General features: G+C 29.7%; 1 protein-coding gene and 1 non-coding gene across 5 annotated transcripts in view; one reads left to right on the forward strand and one right to left on the reverse strand.

The window, feature by feature from the left end:
* Positions 1-8136: 8136 nt before the first annotated feature.
* Trnar-acg (transfer RNA arginine (anticodon ACG)) lies at positions 8137-8209 on the reverse strand. The gene has a single exon. It is a non-coding gene; the product is annotated as a tRNA-Arg (tRNA).
* Positions 8210-9641: 1432 nt separating this feature from the next.
* Positions 9642-18003, forward strand: part of LOC129983862 (myocardin-related transcription factor A-like) — a 341368-nt gene continuing 333006 nt past the window's right edge. For all 4 annotated transcript variants that reach the window (XM_056093527.1, XM_056093529.1, XM_056093528.1 and 1 more), the window contains exon 1: positions 9642-10123. The gene's annotated coding sequence lies outside the window, so the exon portion shown is untranslated. The remainder of the gene's footprint in view (positions 10124-18003) is intronic.

Consider the following 18003-nt stretch of genomic DNA (forward strand, 5'->3'; position numbering starts at 1 on the left):
TTTTTTTTTAATTCCGGGGGAATGGTCTCCGAAATTTTCTCGCTTAGTTTATAATAAAGGTGTTACCACCCTCCCTTTGCATAATATTGTGGATGCTGGGTAAGGCCGAAAATGCCTTGTATGGCATTGGAGGACAATAATTACGAAATACTGATCTTTGCGGTGAATTAAAAAATTTTATTGAATGCATCCTGTGATCCTTGGAGGATACCCCCCTCCGAATATTCCCGGGTATTAAGCAATAGATATCCGAAAATTGAATTTTTATTTTCGTAGTGCTGTTTCCAACTGAGTGAAAATTTGATACAGAATGGCAATAAACTTAATTAAGCAATTGATTTGATTAAGCAACTTAACCACATGCCAAACTGTATATATCTAAGTCTGCATTTTTGAGGTATGATTATGATAGTACAGGTAAACAGAAAGTCAACTCCTTGACAGATTTAATTCGAAATTGGATAGGTATCTACATTTCGAAATGTTGAACCTGTGAACCAAATTTTATACATCGAGCTCTCTCGGTTCTTGTTATTATTTTGTAGTTATCTATTGTAGTATTTATATTCGAACGGACAAACTTCCTTTGGGTGGATTTCACTGAAATTCTTATATATATTTACAAATTTAGTGTAAAGACCATATACCAAATTTCAGCGATCTAGCTCAAAATATTTTTGAATTATCTTTGTCAAAGACAGGCAGACACAACGTCAAAAATGCATTTTGCGAACTCGGGGAGGCTTGAATCGTGAGGATTTTCAAAATCTCGACTACGAATTTATTGAACGATTATAATACTTTCTCTATTCTAGTATACGAAAAAATAAAAACACGAGGGAGCTTATTCCACTTTTCCCTGTTTCCCATCGATGCTTCTTTGAAAAGATTTATTTGCATAGTATATGAAAAGGTTAAAATGCCTTTTAGTTTATCTAGTTTTTTCCGTGCAAATTTTTCCTTTGATTTTAATATATAATTAATATTCCTTTTTAATATATTTTTCAAAATTAATTTTGAACAAGCTTTGTAGCAGTAGCTTTGATTGTGACGAAATTCAATTTAATCTTAAACCTGATGCCTTTGCCAATGTTAAAATTACATTTATTTATAAAAGATTCTTTATTTGTACTAGCCACCTTTGGCGACCAGTTTGTTCGCCTAGATTATTGTATTTGTAGGCTGTTAACTATTAATATGGGATGTATTTCTCTAAAAATCATTTCACCTTGCAATTTCATACGACTTAAACGTACGAAATCAATTAAAGTAGTTTACTGCAAATTACAAAGCGTGTATATTACGAAATAAAAGCGGAAGTGAAAATCCTACTGGGGATTGGTAAAAGCACGTGACTGAATGTTTTGACGGATAGAATTGAATTCTTTCTTAGCATTCAAACGCATTGTTTCAGATAGTGTATCAAATTGAATTAAAAATATTATTAAAATTAAAGGAAAAAATTGTGCCAGAAAAAAATTTATATTATTAGAAATGTAATTTTTTTAATATTAAGATAAAACAATAAGTATTTTTTATAAAAACCGCTGACAACTATTTAAGCCGAGTGAGCATCTCTTATATTTTCAGTAGCGCCAACTAGGGCCGAGAGTACGACTTAGTTACTTCATGCGTCACATTCGCTTGCACAACCCCTTTTTGCAAGGGGGCACATTCACACACCTCACAGATAGAAGAAGAACAACTATGCCCGAACCGGGACGCCCTGATCACGGGGAAGACGCGCTACCCCTATTCCAGGACGCCGGCATAAGATAATTGTTTTAGAAGAATATGAGTATCAATTTCTATAGGCAAATCATAATGATTACGGCTAGACATAAAACTTATATACGGACGGCAAAATTGAAAAGTTTTCGAACAATTTCTCGCCAAATATAATCGTAACAATTTTTTATTCCAACTTTAAAAGCCATTTGTTAGTATTTCTGATACATACTCAGGATTGCAGACTTTTAGAGAGTTTTTGGACGATTTTAACGTGCTTGGCGAGAAACCGTACATTAATGTTAAATCTTTCCATGATTACCTATCTGGCAACGGTTAAACCTATTTTTGAACTCCATTAAGCTTTTTATTTGTAGCCTATTTCTTGATTTCCTTTATATCATTTTTGTAAATTGATTGATGAAAAATTATTAAGCATAGAATGCAATCAGACTGAAAACATTAGCATGCTACTATGCTTCAGAATAAAAATTATAATTTTTAGGCGATTTTTGTTTATTTATCTTAAATCTTAAGCTTTGTTCCAATTCTAAAGGTCCTGAAATACCGTTTACCTTACTTCGTGTGTATTAAATAAAAAATACGAATTCCTTTCACTTATAGTGTGTTACTAGATTAGAAACTATTAGATTCCAGCTTCCACTGTAACCTAAACATTACAATTTTTTTAAGGGAAAAAAATTCAATAATTTAATGCTTTTTTGTATTCCTTTTTACTAAACAATTCCTTTCGTTTTCTGTAAGTTGCTGTTGTGACAAGATCTTATTTCACTTCGAATCTAATTCTGTATAAATGTCATATATTGTTAAAAATAAATTGCTTTCTTTTTTTAACTGCGAATTTACTCCATAATTCTACACAATTGCCCGTCTCTTCTTCAGATGTTAAAAGCATCCCGAGTTCCGTAAGAATTTCGCGCTTAATCATGTAACCCTGTCCCGTTACTTTTACGGTAAAATAGAAATTTCAGATTGGAAAATTCCATAATTCTAAGTACCCTTTCCTTCTCTTTTTTTTTTTTTTTTTTTTAATGTTTATATGACTAAAGGAAAAAACAACATATATGATACTTTCTTATGCACCTACTTACCCCCTATGCCGGCGTCCTGGCATAGGGGTAGCGCGTCTTCTCCGTTATCTGGGCGTCCCGGTTCGGGCATGGTTGTTCTATCTGTGAGGTGTCTGAATGTGCTTCCCTGTAAAAAAGGGTTGTGTGAGTGTCATCTTCATATCAGCTAGAAGTCAGACTTCTGCCCACGGGTGCTCAGGAGTCTTTACCCTCAGAAGTTACTGCATCCCCTTTCCCTTGTAAACCGAACACGATGTCATTATCGTGATATTTTCTTTTCCCTCCTAAATCTACTAGTTTTGATAAAAACGAGACTTAATAGCATTGGATGGCCTTGCCTACTATTAAAGATAATTTCAAAATTTGTGTAAATAAGACGAAAGTTGAATAGTAACTAAGCCGGCGTCACTGTATTACCATTTGTACATATTAATGCCAGATTGAGATTGGCCGTATATCTACTTTTACGAAAACTCGTCATTATGTCATGTTGCAGTAAAAGTCATTGAAATTTTTGGTGTATAAACTTACTTCTATTTATTTTTAATTTAAAAGAAAATAATAAAGAGATTTACTCAGTTACAGTTACAACCTCATAACATAATTATATGCGGCTTTGCAAAATAAGACAAATAAGAATCGCTTGCAGAAATGGATATGCATATCTTATTTACACATTATTTCCAAAAATCGTTTGTACTAACTACATATTGATATAAGTATCTACACATAGTATAAAATGAAGTCTCCTGAAAGCGTCTGTATGTTTAAACCCTAAAAACTCGAGAAATAACTAATTTTCGAGATATTTGTACCATTTTGTAAGGCATTTATTTGGGAAGGTTTTAGTACATTCAAGTCAAATCAAAATAAAAAAAAGAGTTCTATAATTGCGATTTTAATTATTCCGCGCATTCGCGAAAATCTCAAACTGCGCATGTGTGCGCCAACTAGGGCCACGAGTATGCATTTGCTACTCACCCATCACTCATTCGCTTGCACAACCCCCTTTTACAAGAGGCACATTCACACATCTCACAGATAGAACAACCATGCCCAAACCGGGACTCGAACCCAAGGCGTCCATATCACGGAGAAGACGCGCTATACCTATGCTAGGACGCCGGCACCGGAATAAACAGTAGCTTATGTCCTATTCCAGACTATAATCTATCTCTGTGCTAAATTTCATCCAATTCCGTTCAGACTAACAAACAGAGGTAAACAAAGAAATGTATCACCTATACATACCACAGCTCTTGCTAGTACTACTAAAAAAACGAGAGCCTCTCCCCCACCGGCTCAAAACCGTGTCTTCGTAACAGCAGGCTTGTCCATGGCAAGTGCCATAAGAAACAACAACAATTTATTCCGGTTAATTTTTTATTAATTAAAAACTCACTTTTCCGCCGTAAATCTTTTCATTTCCCCACCGCCAAATGAGTAGGGCTTCAATCTCCCCCCTCTCCCCCACGCTAATGAGGTTAGGCTTAACATTTTTTTGACCGATTATTTCAAACGATTCAGTTTATTTTCTTATGATGTTCAGTTTCTTTCTTTCGTTTTTTTTTTTTTTTTTTGATGCATTTAAAATTAAACATTGTTAATTAATTGATCTTTCGGATTCATTCTGAAGTACTTTCAAATTAAAATAAAACAGAATATAGGAAATTAAAAATTTCTAATCTGCATTGCGTTACCCCAACTGGCGTAGAAAATTCACGCATTTGCGTTACACCAATTTGTTCTGCAGTTTGTTCTTATTGTTGACAACTGTATTTTCATTTTAATTAAAAGTTTAAAAATTATGTGTATTATACTGTTGTAGCTATCTCAATCGATAAATAAAAAAGACTTGATTTTGAAAAAATACGGACTTGATTTAAATCTTCTGCTAGCCCAACTCCGCAAGGACCGCAATATAGCTCTGGCTGTAGCTTCCTCGGGCATTGTTGCAACTTTGCTTAACGGTGGCCGGACGGTATATTCAGTTTTCAAACTACCGCTTGATCTTGAAAGCAAAGATACTCCAACAAGCAAAATGACACTCACTCACATTTAAATTGGAGCTCTAGAGTTACCATATGCATTAAAAACTCCACTCTGTTACGTTAGAAATGTATTGTACAGAGTAGTCACGTAGATACACGTTAAATAAGTACAAAGCAAGGAGATTAATTCTAGCTAGATAAATACAGAGTAGATAGAAAGTTGTTAGTTAGGTTGGTACAGAAAAGACAGACAAATATATCTCAGATGTATATAAATACAAAAGAGAAAGGGCAATATCCCCCCCCCCCTCCGGATTAGAGTGGATTTTGGAAAGAGACAGAAATGTGGATTGCGTATCAAACTTCCCAAAAATGCGATATATATGAATATGCAAAATTTTAAAGAATATTTTTCTTTATTAAAATTCTGTAATGTTAATGATGGTAATGGTACATAAATAACTTCAAATAGGAATTCGTAAAATTGTTTAATTCGGATTGTTTTAAAGTTTAATAGTGCCAATAATATTAAATACAATTGAATCATAGAATGTAAACACTATTTTTTAAAATTTTAAATTAAATGTGTTATTAAGGCATCACTTCAATTATACCACAAAACAAAAATATTTGTTCAAAACGGAATGCAGCTACTAAATTCATAGCGCATGCTATTTTCACATTATTGTATTGTAAACGTCCCAAAGTCTGAAAAACATATTTTTGGAATTAGGCTTGTCTCTCTGTGAACAATATAACTTATAAACATTTTGATCTAGATAGATTAAAATTGGTATGTAGTTTTGCCTTTTTTTAATTTTATAGATTTCTAAGAAATTTTAATGGAAATATATTTGCAAAAAGGTTTTCTGTTTGTCTATCCGAGTACAACTGAACATGGAATTACGAAATGTAAAGACTTAAATGAATAAAATTTGTTTTATATTTTTTGCATCAAAGTTTTAGAGCTGTACCAAATTTTGAGCCAAATCCATTAACAGTTTAACCACCTGTCGATCTCCACATTCTCAGGCATACAAATACTACAATTCAAAAATAAATACAATTTAAATAAAGGAAATTTAGTATGAGCTTATGACTAAATTCTTGTCGAATTTTAATTTCAATTTGTCGAAAAAAAAGCTTGTAAAGTACATGCTTTTTTTTTTAAATATACGAGTACTACGAAGAACAAAATGTTTATATGTATTTTGAAACTAATGTAATTACAATAAAAATCAGATTTATCCAAACATTTCAATTAAAGAAAACAATATTTAAAAAATTAATACTGCCAAGACAAAATTACAGTAAAAAATATTTTCTAATATTTAATAATTTTCAAAAGTAATGCTACTTGATGAACAGTAATTACTTTTAACAAATACAATGACAATTCTAAATTAAAAATTAATGACTTTAAAAATAAACATTTTAACAAATAAAAAAACTAAATAAAAGTACCTTTGGCAGTGCTGATCGCAGAACGTATAAATATTATTTTTTGATTTATGACAATTGTTTGTCAAAAAATGGGACGAGGGCTTTCATAACCAAGAAACAAATATCGAGATTTTGATTCATATTACAGTGGAGTTTGGCAAATTCGAAAATTTTAATTCGGATATGTCAGCAGTTTAATTTTTTTCTGATATTTTGATTTTTTTTTTTTCAAACTTCATGTTAAAGCATCTTCGAATATTCAATTTTAATTAATTCTAAATCAAGAATAAAATTTATTGAAATTGATGTCACTTCTTAATTGTTCGCAATAGTTAAATACGATCATGCTTGTATTATCAGTCAGCATAAGTGAATAATTTTTACGGCTCCTTCTAAAAATTTTATTTTTCCATGTAATAAAAGAAGGGGGGAAAATCGCCTTTATAAAACTTTAAACTTAATAGAAAAAAATATACTGTTTATTTTGAAATTTTATTGTATAATTGGTATTGTAGTTAATGAATTGCATACTGTTTGTTTATTAAAAATACTAAAATGTTTATCAAAATTATTATCTTTTAAGTTATATCTTCGTTTATATTTGCTGATTCTATTAAATATACACTTATTAATTATGTATTATTTATTAAATCTACTAAATTTTAAAAACAAATTTTTATTTCCACTTTTAAATTGATTTCTCTCACTGGACTTGTTTTTAGTTCGAACTTCGAACTAATTTGTATTTTTAAATAAATCGATTATGTATCATGGTCACAAAGTTCGGGTATTTATACAACTAATCACTTTTTTCTGGTTCAAATTTGGTTACGACTACCATCAATAGATGTCGCTAGAATGCGTTGCTGCTCCATGCAAGCAACTGAAATTTTTCTGAAGGAATTGTAAATATATCGAGAATTAAACAGTTTTGTGATGATTATATTTATTTTTAATAATGCATATTATTATTTATATAAATATTTTTTGATAAAAAAAAATTAAAATGCTTATTTTTATGAGAAAAATAATCTTATCCATTTCTTTTCACAAACGTGTTATAAATTTGAAATTGTGGGCTTTAATTACATGTTTATAATTTTATATCGTAAAGTGAATTCCAGAACTCGACTGATACATTGTTGTGATTATTATAAAATAATTTTAAAACTCGATTATCTACAAAAAGATTTTAATAGTACGAAGAAAAAAAAATCTAAATGTGGGAAAGTCCAAATCTTTTTTATTTGAAAATTTATAACGATATATAAATGATAGTTGCATTGCAATACACAGCTTACATTTTGGAATGATAATAACTTCTAAGGAATTTAATAGAAAGTTTAAAAGTTATTTACATACTTCAAGTACTCAGTACATACTTCAAGATGTATAATTTTTTTATATGTTTTTAATCAATTATCAGTAAACTGTGTAATGTTAGACAGCAATATGAAACTGGTTGAGGTTGAATTATTTTTCTTCTTTCCATATATAGTTCCCTAATCTTCTTTTCAATTAAAACATATATAATTAATTTTTTCCCCTTTAAAAAAACGATTGAATTGCTTGAAAAAGTACGCAGAGCAATATAAAGATGTATTTTCAATCGTAACAATGCTTTTGTATGTTTATTAAAAATTCTTGCGTTGGTGATATGTATTTGCATAATTTCATAACATAAGCATTCTTTTCCTTCTGTTAGATTGTTTTTTGAAATAAATTAATGCCCTTAAAAAAAATTATTATTTCGTTAACATCAGTCACGAGACGAGACAAATTGTTAAAAATTCTGGTCCCTGAAAAGATATGCATACATAAAAATTAAACTTTAAGCAAACCTTAAAAATTTTATTGGATCATTTGAAAACAAAAGAGAACTTCGAGCCAGCCAGGATTCGAACCTGGAATCTCCTGATCCGTAGTCAGGCGCGTTATCCGTTGCGCCACTGGCCCACAAAAGAGTTGTATTTAAGAAATTTCATAACTAAGACTTTCTTTTTGCATATGTATATAATTTAGAATTGGATTATATATAATGAAAAATATTAGAAAGTGGAAAGTATTAATTGTTTTATTTCTTAGAGAATTTGGTAAAAGTAAAGTTTAAGGTACGGACCCTCGCCAAACCGCGCCAAGATGTCGCCAAATGCTACAAAATTCGCCAATTGTCCTCCATCTTAGATTGCTCCAAAATGGCGCTATTTTTACTTAAAAAATGATTCTAATGGGGGGGGGGCAGCCCCCCCCCAACCCCCCGACACAGAATAATTAAAATATCCCTAAAAAGACTAAATAAAGCAATTTTCACATAAAAAATGATAAAACAGACAAAAAATTAACCCTTTAAAGAATCTAATGGGGGGGCCAGCCCCCCCAACCCCCCGACACAGAATAATTAAAATATTCTTAAAAAGACTAAATAAAGCAATTTTTACATAAAAAATGATAAAACAGACAAAAAATTAACCCTTTTAAAGATTCTAATGGGGGGGCCAGCCCCCCCAACCCCCCCGACACAGAATAATTAAAATATCCTTAAAAAGACTAAATAAGGCAATTTTTACATAAAAAATGATAAAACAGACAAAAAATTAACCCTTTTAACGATTCAAATTCTACATAAAAAGATCTTCTCACAGATCTTTTTATGTAGTGCATACTATCACGACAAACCCAAATCCATCCATCATTCGCATCAATCCTTTCAACCAAATTCATCTTTTTCCCACATTTACAACACACATACTCATTAGCAATCAATTTCTCATTCATACACCATTTAATCACATCCAGTTTCGGAGCCTTTCGTAAGTCCAAAAAAAAAAGAAAGATCATACAAACCAGCATCGTCATCGAATTGTTTCTGGATTTGAAATCGAGGCAATTTTTTAGCTATAGCACCCATCACGAGAAGCACGTGTTCAAAAACTAACCCTTTCGAGGAGAAAAAACAAACGTCTGACCCTAACGGAGTTACAAGTGGAAAAGACCCCTGACCCTTGCAGAACAGACTAATTTAGGGTTGCCATAAGATAGCCACCGGTCAAGCACCGGGTTTACCATATTTGGCAATTTATCGCCAAGAAAAATTGAAATTTGGCGCCGTACCTTAAACTTTACTCTGGCCGAGAATGGTAAATAATTTGAAAAAGCCAATCTCAAAGAAAGTATGTTTTTATTACTTTAACATTCCATCGGTGTTGTCACTAGTTTGTGTTCGAATTCAAATTATATTGTCAACATTTAACTTTAGAATTACAATGATTGCAAATTTCTCTCATACTTTCGCATCGTATACCGGCTCATTTTCGTCCAAGACAAGTCAGCTGTCCCACTTATGCACGTGACACAGTGACGTCACTGATCCTTACCAAACATACGGGACTTCGGTAATGGGCGCTGGAAGTTCGTCTGCTCTGTCAAAATGTGACTTTTTAAGCTGTATTTTATTCTTTAAACAAATTTTAAGAAAATTTCGAAATTGCAGATTAATGGAGGAACTCTGAATAAACTTCACATGAATATTTAACCAGCTGTCATGACCCAAATGGTTGTGCAAAACAGGAAATTATAAGCTGGAAATCTTAAAGAAGAGCGGTTTTTTTTTTATCAGTCCTGCCCACTTATGTTTACTTCGTCGCAAAACCAACTGTTGGATTTGCGCGTGTATTTACCGCTTCCGTGAGAATCTGCTGTAAATTTTTTGTTTTTGTTGGATCTCTTCTGTGCAAAAACGCTATTGGATACTATAATATTTCAACAGGTGGCTGAAGAAATGAAAAGAAATTTAATGTGATTCAAACTACACATCATCTGGATTTTAATTACCCTGCTTCTTTCTAACACAACTAAACGAAATTGTATAAGGTAAGTGAATTATTTTCAAAAATATTTCTATTTATTATTTATTTATATGATATTGAACAGAAAAAAATGATGTTAAAATTAAATAAAATAAGACCAAGATCATTCTACATTGTAATATTTTTTTTAAAATTATTATTGAACATTAAAATATGAATTTTAAATATTTATTATTTCTTAAAGTATTATCAATAGCATTGTGCATGATTTAATATGCATTTTGGGTTATAAAATATGAAAATGAAATTGTATTTTAATATTTGAAAATAAAAAGAGAAAAAAATTCCAATGATTTTTTTTGTGGGAAACCTTTTCATAATCATTTAGAATAGATAATTTAATTAATTAAACTGTGCATAACAAACCAGAATTTATCAAATAAGAATAAAAAGTTATTTCTTTTACATTTTTTTAAAAATTTATTTGAAAACATTTAAATGAAAGTGTTTATTTTATATCTCTTTAATATCGATTTTTTTTTATGTTATTAGAATTAGAAATGTTAAATATCGGGCCGGCATAAAATTTTAAAAATAATCAATATTATAATAATTATTTCTTTTCAAATAACAAATGAAAGATCATCAATACAAACTTGAAAAGAATCGATTGAAAAGCTCATTTTAAAAATACAGTCTTTAATTAATATTTGTATATATAATTTATGACGAAAGAAATTTTTTTAATAAATATTCATATTTTCTCATTTTTTAGAAACTTTTCTATTAATTGATGTTTGATTTTAAAATTGATATTATTTTTCAAATGCAAAAATACAGATTTTTTTTGCGCAAATTTTTTAAATATTTATAAACTATTTTACTGTCTAGAAATTAATATTCCCAAACATATTTAAATTAATTCTGAAATTAGTTCAACTCTTGATAAACAGGCTGCAGTACTAAAAGTTCTCTATCAAATATTGTTTGAATTGGCTGCAAATACTCCATTTCAGCTGTGTCAGCAATTGTTATGGACAGAAGAAAATTATTTCGTGCAAAACGGTATATTGCAAGTAAAAAATTAAACTGCTTTTCATGAAAAATGAAAGGCTTAATACTTTTTTTGTACTGTTATTATATAAATTTGTCAATATTCCCCCCCCCCCGAAAAAAAAACTGAAATAGAGTTTTTTGTTACGTGAATATCTTTAAGAGTTACATAAGTCAAATGTTTTAATGCTACTCTTAAAATGATATGCATGCCTTTTGTTTTACTCTGTCTAATAAATTTTTATTTTTAATGTCTTAAATGTTAGTCAATTTTGTAGTCCTAATAATTTAGTATCTTACTGATATGTAGATTTCATGTGGGATTTCTTTTGGGCCGTACAGTAAAGGATTGAAAACGTTTTGAATGAAAGTAATTGGCTATGGTTTATTCACTTTATTTAAATAATGCTAAAATAAAAATCCATATATTTATATGGATTTTTATTACCTTTTAATGCAAATGAATATAATTTTAATTTAAATGCAATAATGGTTTATATTAAATCCGTTCAATCCTCATTGTTTTTCAATTCTTTTTTTGAAAAGTGGATCGAGGAGGAATCCCCTTCTCATAAACCGGACTAACGGTAATCCTTCCGCATTTATAACTCATATTTCTGGCGCCCACGTTTTTGGCCGAGAGCTTTTGCAGTACGAATCACCCCCCCCCCTCCCTGCCAGCCCTTTATCTATCTCAAGGTCACGCCATATATCCGTGGGATGTGATTAATTGAATTCTGAAACTGGAATGTTCAGAACTTCTTGTAACAAAATGTTCGTTTAACAATAATAAAAGCAAACATAAAATCTCACTTTACTTCAATCATTGTTAGCAAATGCAAGTATCCAAAATTATTATGTGGTGGTAGGATAAAGGAAGGCCGTATAGTTCAGTCTTATAAACGTTCACCCGTTATCCCATCCATACCATTAAAAATGCTCATTTCATACCAAAATATTAATTTATATTCAACTTATTTATATTTTTGTCTTGAAATTCATTATAAGTTTTAAAAATTTACTATAAAAAAATCCAAAAATAAAGTTATTTAACCCATTTTAAGATGAATTTTATAATGTTTAAGTTAGTTACAAGATAATACAAACAATATATGTATAATATGAATACATACACATTTAAAATAAATGAAACAGAAAGGTAATACACAGAAATAATACCTGAAAAAATAATTTAAACTCATTGCACTGTTCCTCAAACAATGATTGTGTTTAATTTCTGTAATCAGTTAACAGAATCTGTTTTATTCGAATTCATCAGTTATTCAAATTTTTCCTCTGATATCTTGAATTTCTTATACGCATAATTTTTAATATCGTCTGCGATTGAAATTTATTTGAAGCTGAAGTTAAAAATTGTATATTTTTTTCACATTTATGAATTATTTTATTGAATTAAATATACGTATCTTCTCGCTTATCGAAAAAGAGCAATTTTTGAAGTCTTTTTATTCATCCGAAGATAGCACTTCAGCAGAATGTATTTAATCAAAACGCCTTGTAAATTTCTTCTCCTTCTTCCTCTTTTATAATACTTTAAACATGTTAGTCATAAATTTCCTATTTATTTTCAAAATCTGTATCAAATTCTTGTATATTGCTTCCTTATTAAAACTATTTGCTTAGAAATTACTTTTAAACTTTTAAACATTTTATTAGAATTACTAATATTTTATTTACAAAATTTATTTACCACATATTTAATAATCATGTATTATTTATTAAAATCATTATGCTCAAAAAATAAATTTTTCCTGTCATTTTTTATTTAAAGATTGTTGTTTTCGCTTGGTGTACACATTTCTAGAACCAGCATTCATTCTTAATTCAAATTTTAGGATTAACCGACATTTTATTCCAATTCTGTAATAAAAGGGGCCTGGTGGTAAGATCTCGGCTCGTGAGACGTAGGGTTGCAGGTTTGAGACCCGATTCCACCGAAGAACCGTCGTGTAAGGGGGTCTGCTTCACGTTAAATCCGTCAGGGCCAAACATCCTCTCGCTGCTGTGCTGTGACGTGGAGAGGGGGGGGGGGCTCAGGTGCCGTCCTCGTCATCTGATAACGATTCAAAATTAAAAGGTCCGTCCCAAAATAGCCTTAGTGTTGCTTTACAACAGGGTGCTAATATAACTAAACTAAAACCTTGAAAATAGGACTTTTAACAAGAGCTTATGTATATTTTTCCTATTTCAATCTGCTTTTCGCCGTTTTCATTTTCGTTATTTATCTTTCAAAATTATTTACCCACATTTTGATTGCATAACTAAAATCCCTAATTGAATGCTATTGTGTGGGATATGAAATTGCACCGCATGTGATCTTTTAATCCTCATGTCTTCACAGGGAATACAAATTATAAACTCCACCATTTTATATCTATTTTGGATTATCTAACATCTTTGTTAGAATTAACGATATTGCTTTGTTTTCCAAATGAAATCACTTCCGCCCGTCCCCTTCGGAACTTGTAACTCCTGTGGCCGAAAAACTGTTCGTTTCACTATAGCACACCACGTATGAAATAAAAAATTAAGTAAATTAATAAGCATTATTTTATTTATTTTAAAGTGAAAGTATATAAATCCAAAATAAAACAATGCAAAAATCGAAGAGCTTTTTTTTCTTTCTAGAATTTTCAGATTGTTCATTTTCACCTTGATTAACTAATAAATAATTTAATGGACATCATAGATTGAAAAAAATAATAAAATTAATATACAGAAAGCTATTTAAATTGTAGAAAATTTAAAATAATGCAAAAAATAATGAATTTCTTAATAATAAAGTATATTATAACAATAAATTATTTTATAATGCCTGTTAAATCTGATTAGTCAAGGTAAATTAATGATAAGAAATTTTCTTTCGTGAATGATTTCATAAAATCACACGGAAATGCAAAAATGTTTGAGAGTTAATAATACCATTCAATTAAGCTATTTGAAAGTGTGGGAGAAAATGTTAATCATGAACCTATTTAATAAGAATATCTCACTATTTATCAAAATAAATAAATAAAGGCATTAAAAAAATAGCTTTAATAATAATAGCTCATTTCCTTCATGAAATAACACAGTATAAACTTTGTTTCAGAATTTTTCTATAAATCATATTATCTTTACTTTTTTTTTTCTTTTCCTCTCATGATTCTTTTGGATTTATAACTTTCCCCTTTAATTACTTGAAAGCTTTAATACTTAAATAAAAATTTGAACTAATTATCTTCACCCTTCAAAAACTTGAAAGCCGTTATTAATTTTATTACAAGTCATGGCATCCCATTAGAATATGGCAATTAATAAAGCAAAAATAAAATAGAGGCAAAAAAAAAATTCATTTCGAATTATTACTCCAAACGTATTCGTAAACATCAGAAATTTTTTGTATTATCCCGTTCTATTCGTGTTCCGTAATAAAATTTCAGATGTTCTGAATTTCTCGCTTCTTTGCAACCCAATGTTCATAATATAAAATATCTGCAATTAACTTTTTTTTAGTTTTGTGCAGTTATTATACGTTCGCTTTAGATTGTCACCCATCTTTTCTGCATCAATAGAATATCATCAACATGGGAAAAATTTATATTACCATTATAAATTTATAATACCTTTATAACACTGAGCAATGAAATAAATTGAGAATGCTCAATGAAAAATGCTAAAAATTATACTTTAGAAAGTAAAAAAAGAAAAAAAAAAGTGGCTTACAAAGGTGTGTGTGTGTGTGTGTGTGTGTGTGTGTGTGTGTGTGTGTGTGTGTGTGTGTGTGTGTGTGTGTGTGTGTGTGTGTTTTGCTCTTTTTATACGACTGATAATTTCTTTCAGATTAAAAAAAGAACTTTTTTTTACTACAAAATGTTTCATAACTGACATCCATTTAATTGTCAATATAAAAAAAAAGCGCTATTCAAAATATGAAATTTACAAATCACGAATTTAAATTTGAAATTTAGACTTATTTATTAAAAAAGATGTATAATTAGATAGCAATATAGCAATGGTCAAATGTAAAATCATGTCCTAAGCTTTTGCGAGTCCAGTGACAAACTTGTAAGTCGTTGAGCATTCGGATGTATATTTAAGAAATCTGTAGTTTTCATGTCATAATGAATATGGTAATTTTTGAAATTTATTTATTTATTTTTTTGAAATATGAAATTGTGTGCATATATTTTAATTTTAAACAATCTGTTAATTTTTTTATTTTATTTATATAATTGTGATTGATAAATCGAAATTTTCTAATATTCCGCGATAATTTTTATAGATGGTATTACAAAACATGAATAAATAAACTCTTGCAAAATTACATTCAGCTAACCAAAAAACTCTCTTATCTGGCATTGGCGATATCTTATTGCAGCCAATTAAAACAAATTCTAACATAATTCATTCTTTAAAAACATTTTTAAAATATCCATTATATTTCTTTACGAATTTGGCGAAATGAATTTTAGCGAAGTATGCTTTTACACTTTATAATAAAATGATATTTTTTTTAGAAGTTCCACAATTTTTTTAAAATAATATCTCAATAAATTTAGTGTAACATTATAAGAATATATACGAAGTGAAAGCGGCTGCGATCTTTCCGTTATATTATTTTCATTTGATAATATTGGTAGGTTTATCGTATTTTCTTAAAAGATTGGTAAAATAACAGAGAAACCACATTATCACCCACTCGGTGTCGATGTTGTTATAAAACCTTCTTTTGATCTTTTTGTTATAAAACATATATATCTGGTATTATTTATAGTTTTGTGTGCTTTCATATAACAGCTTCACATTAAAATTAGAGTGTAATCCCGTTAGATCCCACATAAAATATAAATTGTGATGACCTTTCTGTCACATAGCTGATATGCGACAGAAAGTTAGTCATTTAGTTAGTGTGAAGTTAAAGTATTTTCATAAAACAACATCAAACTAAAATCATACAGTAACACTGTTAAAACCCACACAAAATGAAAGTCTCTGCGACCGTCCTTTTATATCACTTTTCGACTTGCTGAAATGTGGTATTATTATACCAAAATGACACAATTTGCAATTTTATTAGACTTTGATCGAACCAAAATAACAGAATATTTTTTTAAGGGGTTGTGGTAAATTTAAGCCTTAATGTTATAGTTGCTAGTAGCAAGGCTGAGAAAAGTGAAAGACCTTGACATTTCAAAGCGAATCAGATGCAACTGTCATTTTATTTATTTTTCTAGTTCAAAGGAAATATTTGTCTTTTGGTGCGCACCAGTAGACAGTAATATTTTATTTTTGATCATGGTGGTACGTTGATTTTCGTTGTCCATTCCTTTGCAATTAAACATTTGAAAATGCTGAATTTCTGTAAAAAATTGTTTGTATTTGAAATTCTGATTTGAAAATCCAGCAAACGTAATATTTTGAAATTATTTTCATATGGTTTGAAATTATAAAATCTGACTGAAATTTCTTTAGGGACAAAAATTTGTCGGATAAAAAGAGAAAAACAGCGGGAATAATTTCCTGGAACTTGTATGTTCATTGTCAAACCATTGCATTTTTCGATTTTTCTTGTTCTGACAAGCAGACATAATTTCAAATATATATATATATATATATATATATATATATATATATATTTGTTTATATATATATTTATTTTCTGCTGGATAAAAATATATCTCCATTATATATTGTTTTTCTCCTGGAGTTTCAAATGTTAATATTCATTAAAATATTGAGATGAAATTTTTCAACGTTTATAGTAATATGTAAACAAGTTAAACAAAAACAAATATCGTATGGAAAAGTTCCACTGCTTGCTGAGAAACTAAAATTTTACTCTCAGGCGGGCTGTTTATTTATAATTCAATTAGCGAAAAAAGTAAATAAATGCTGAAAGTTTCACATCTTCAAGTGCGATTCACAACCGACTTATTTTCTGCTAAACTTTGCTTCGTTTCTAAATCAAGCTGGTCTTCATTATCACTTTGTTGACAGCAGTCGCGATACGAATCATGCATTTCTTTAAACATTTACGATGGGGGATGGCATGTCATGTTTTCCATGCAGATTCTTTCAAAGATTAGATAAGTTTTCTTCTTCTTCTTTCGTGAAATATACTGGATAATGAGGACTGCTCAAATAAATGTCTTATTAACACTAAATTTATTCTGAAACATTTGGGGCAAATGTTTACTGAAGATAACATCTTTTTTTCGAGTTTTCCTGCGAGAAGACCTACTCAATGATATTTTCTGAGATATTTCCACGGAATTTTTGATCAGATATTTCATCACCACGTATGAGACAGGAGCAGGCTTTAGATGTGTTTATGTTATTATTCATATTTGATTATTTATGAAATTAGTTATTTATTAAACATGAGAGAGATTTTTACAGCTTCCGTTCTGAAATTTATGACGAGACAGGTCCAGCACTGGCCTAAATTCTAAAAGTCAATCTTCCGTTTTAATTTTCTTGTATATGAAATATAAAGGAAGTATTGTAATCTTCAAAAAAATTGAAGCCGAGATTTTGACGAATCTTCACGTTTCAGATCTCCCCGAACGTGAAAAACATATTTTTGTTATTATATCTGAATGTCAGTCAGTCTATCTGTCTGTAAATACAATAACTCAAACACACTTTGAGCTGGGCGGTTGAAATTTAGTATATGGAATTACGATCAAATTTGTAGATTTTTGCCAAATATTGAACGAAATTCATGTAGATTAAGTCTGTCTGTTTGGCCGTTTGTATACAAGTGAACTCAGCTCGGTAGATAAAATTTGGTACATAGGTTTAGCATCTATAAATGCTTGTCAAACTTTGAACCAATGACGTCAACAGCTGAACTGTAATTTTGTATCCGTGTAAATTCAATAAATC

Source organism: Argiope bruennichi, chromosome 9 (genome assembly GCF_947563725.1).
Source record: "Argiope bruennichi chromosome 9, qqArgBrue1.1, whole genome shotgun sequence".
NCBI classification, from domain to species: Eukaryota; Metazoa; Arthropoda; class Arachnida; order Araneae; family Araneidae; genus Argiope; species Argiope bruennichi.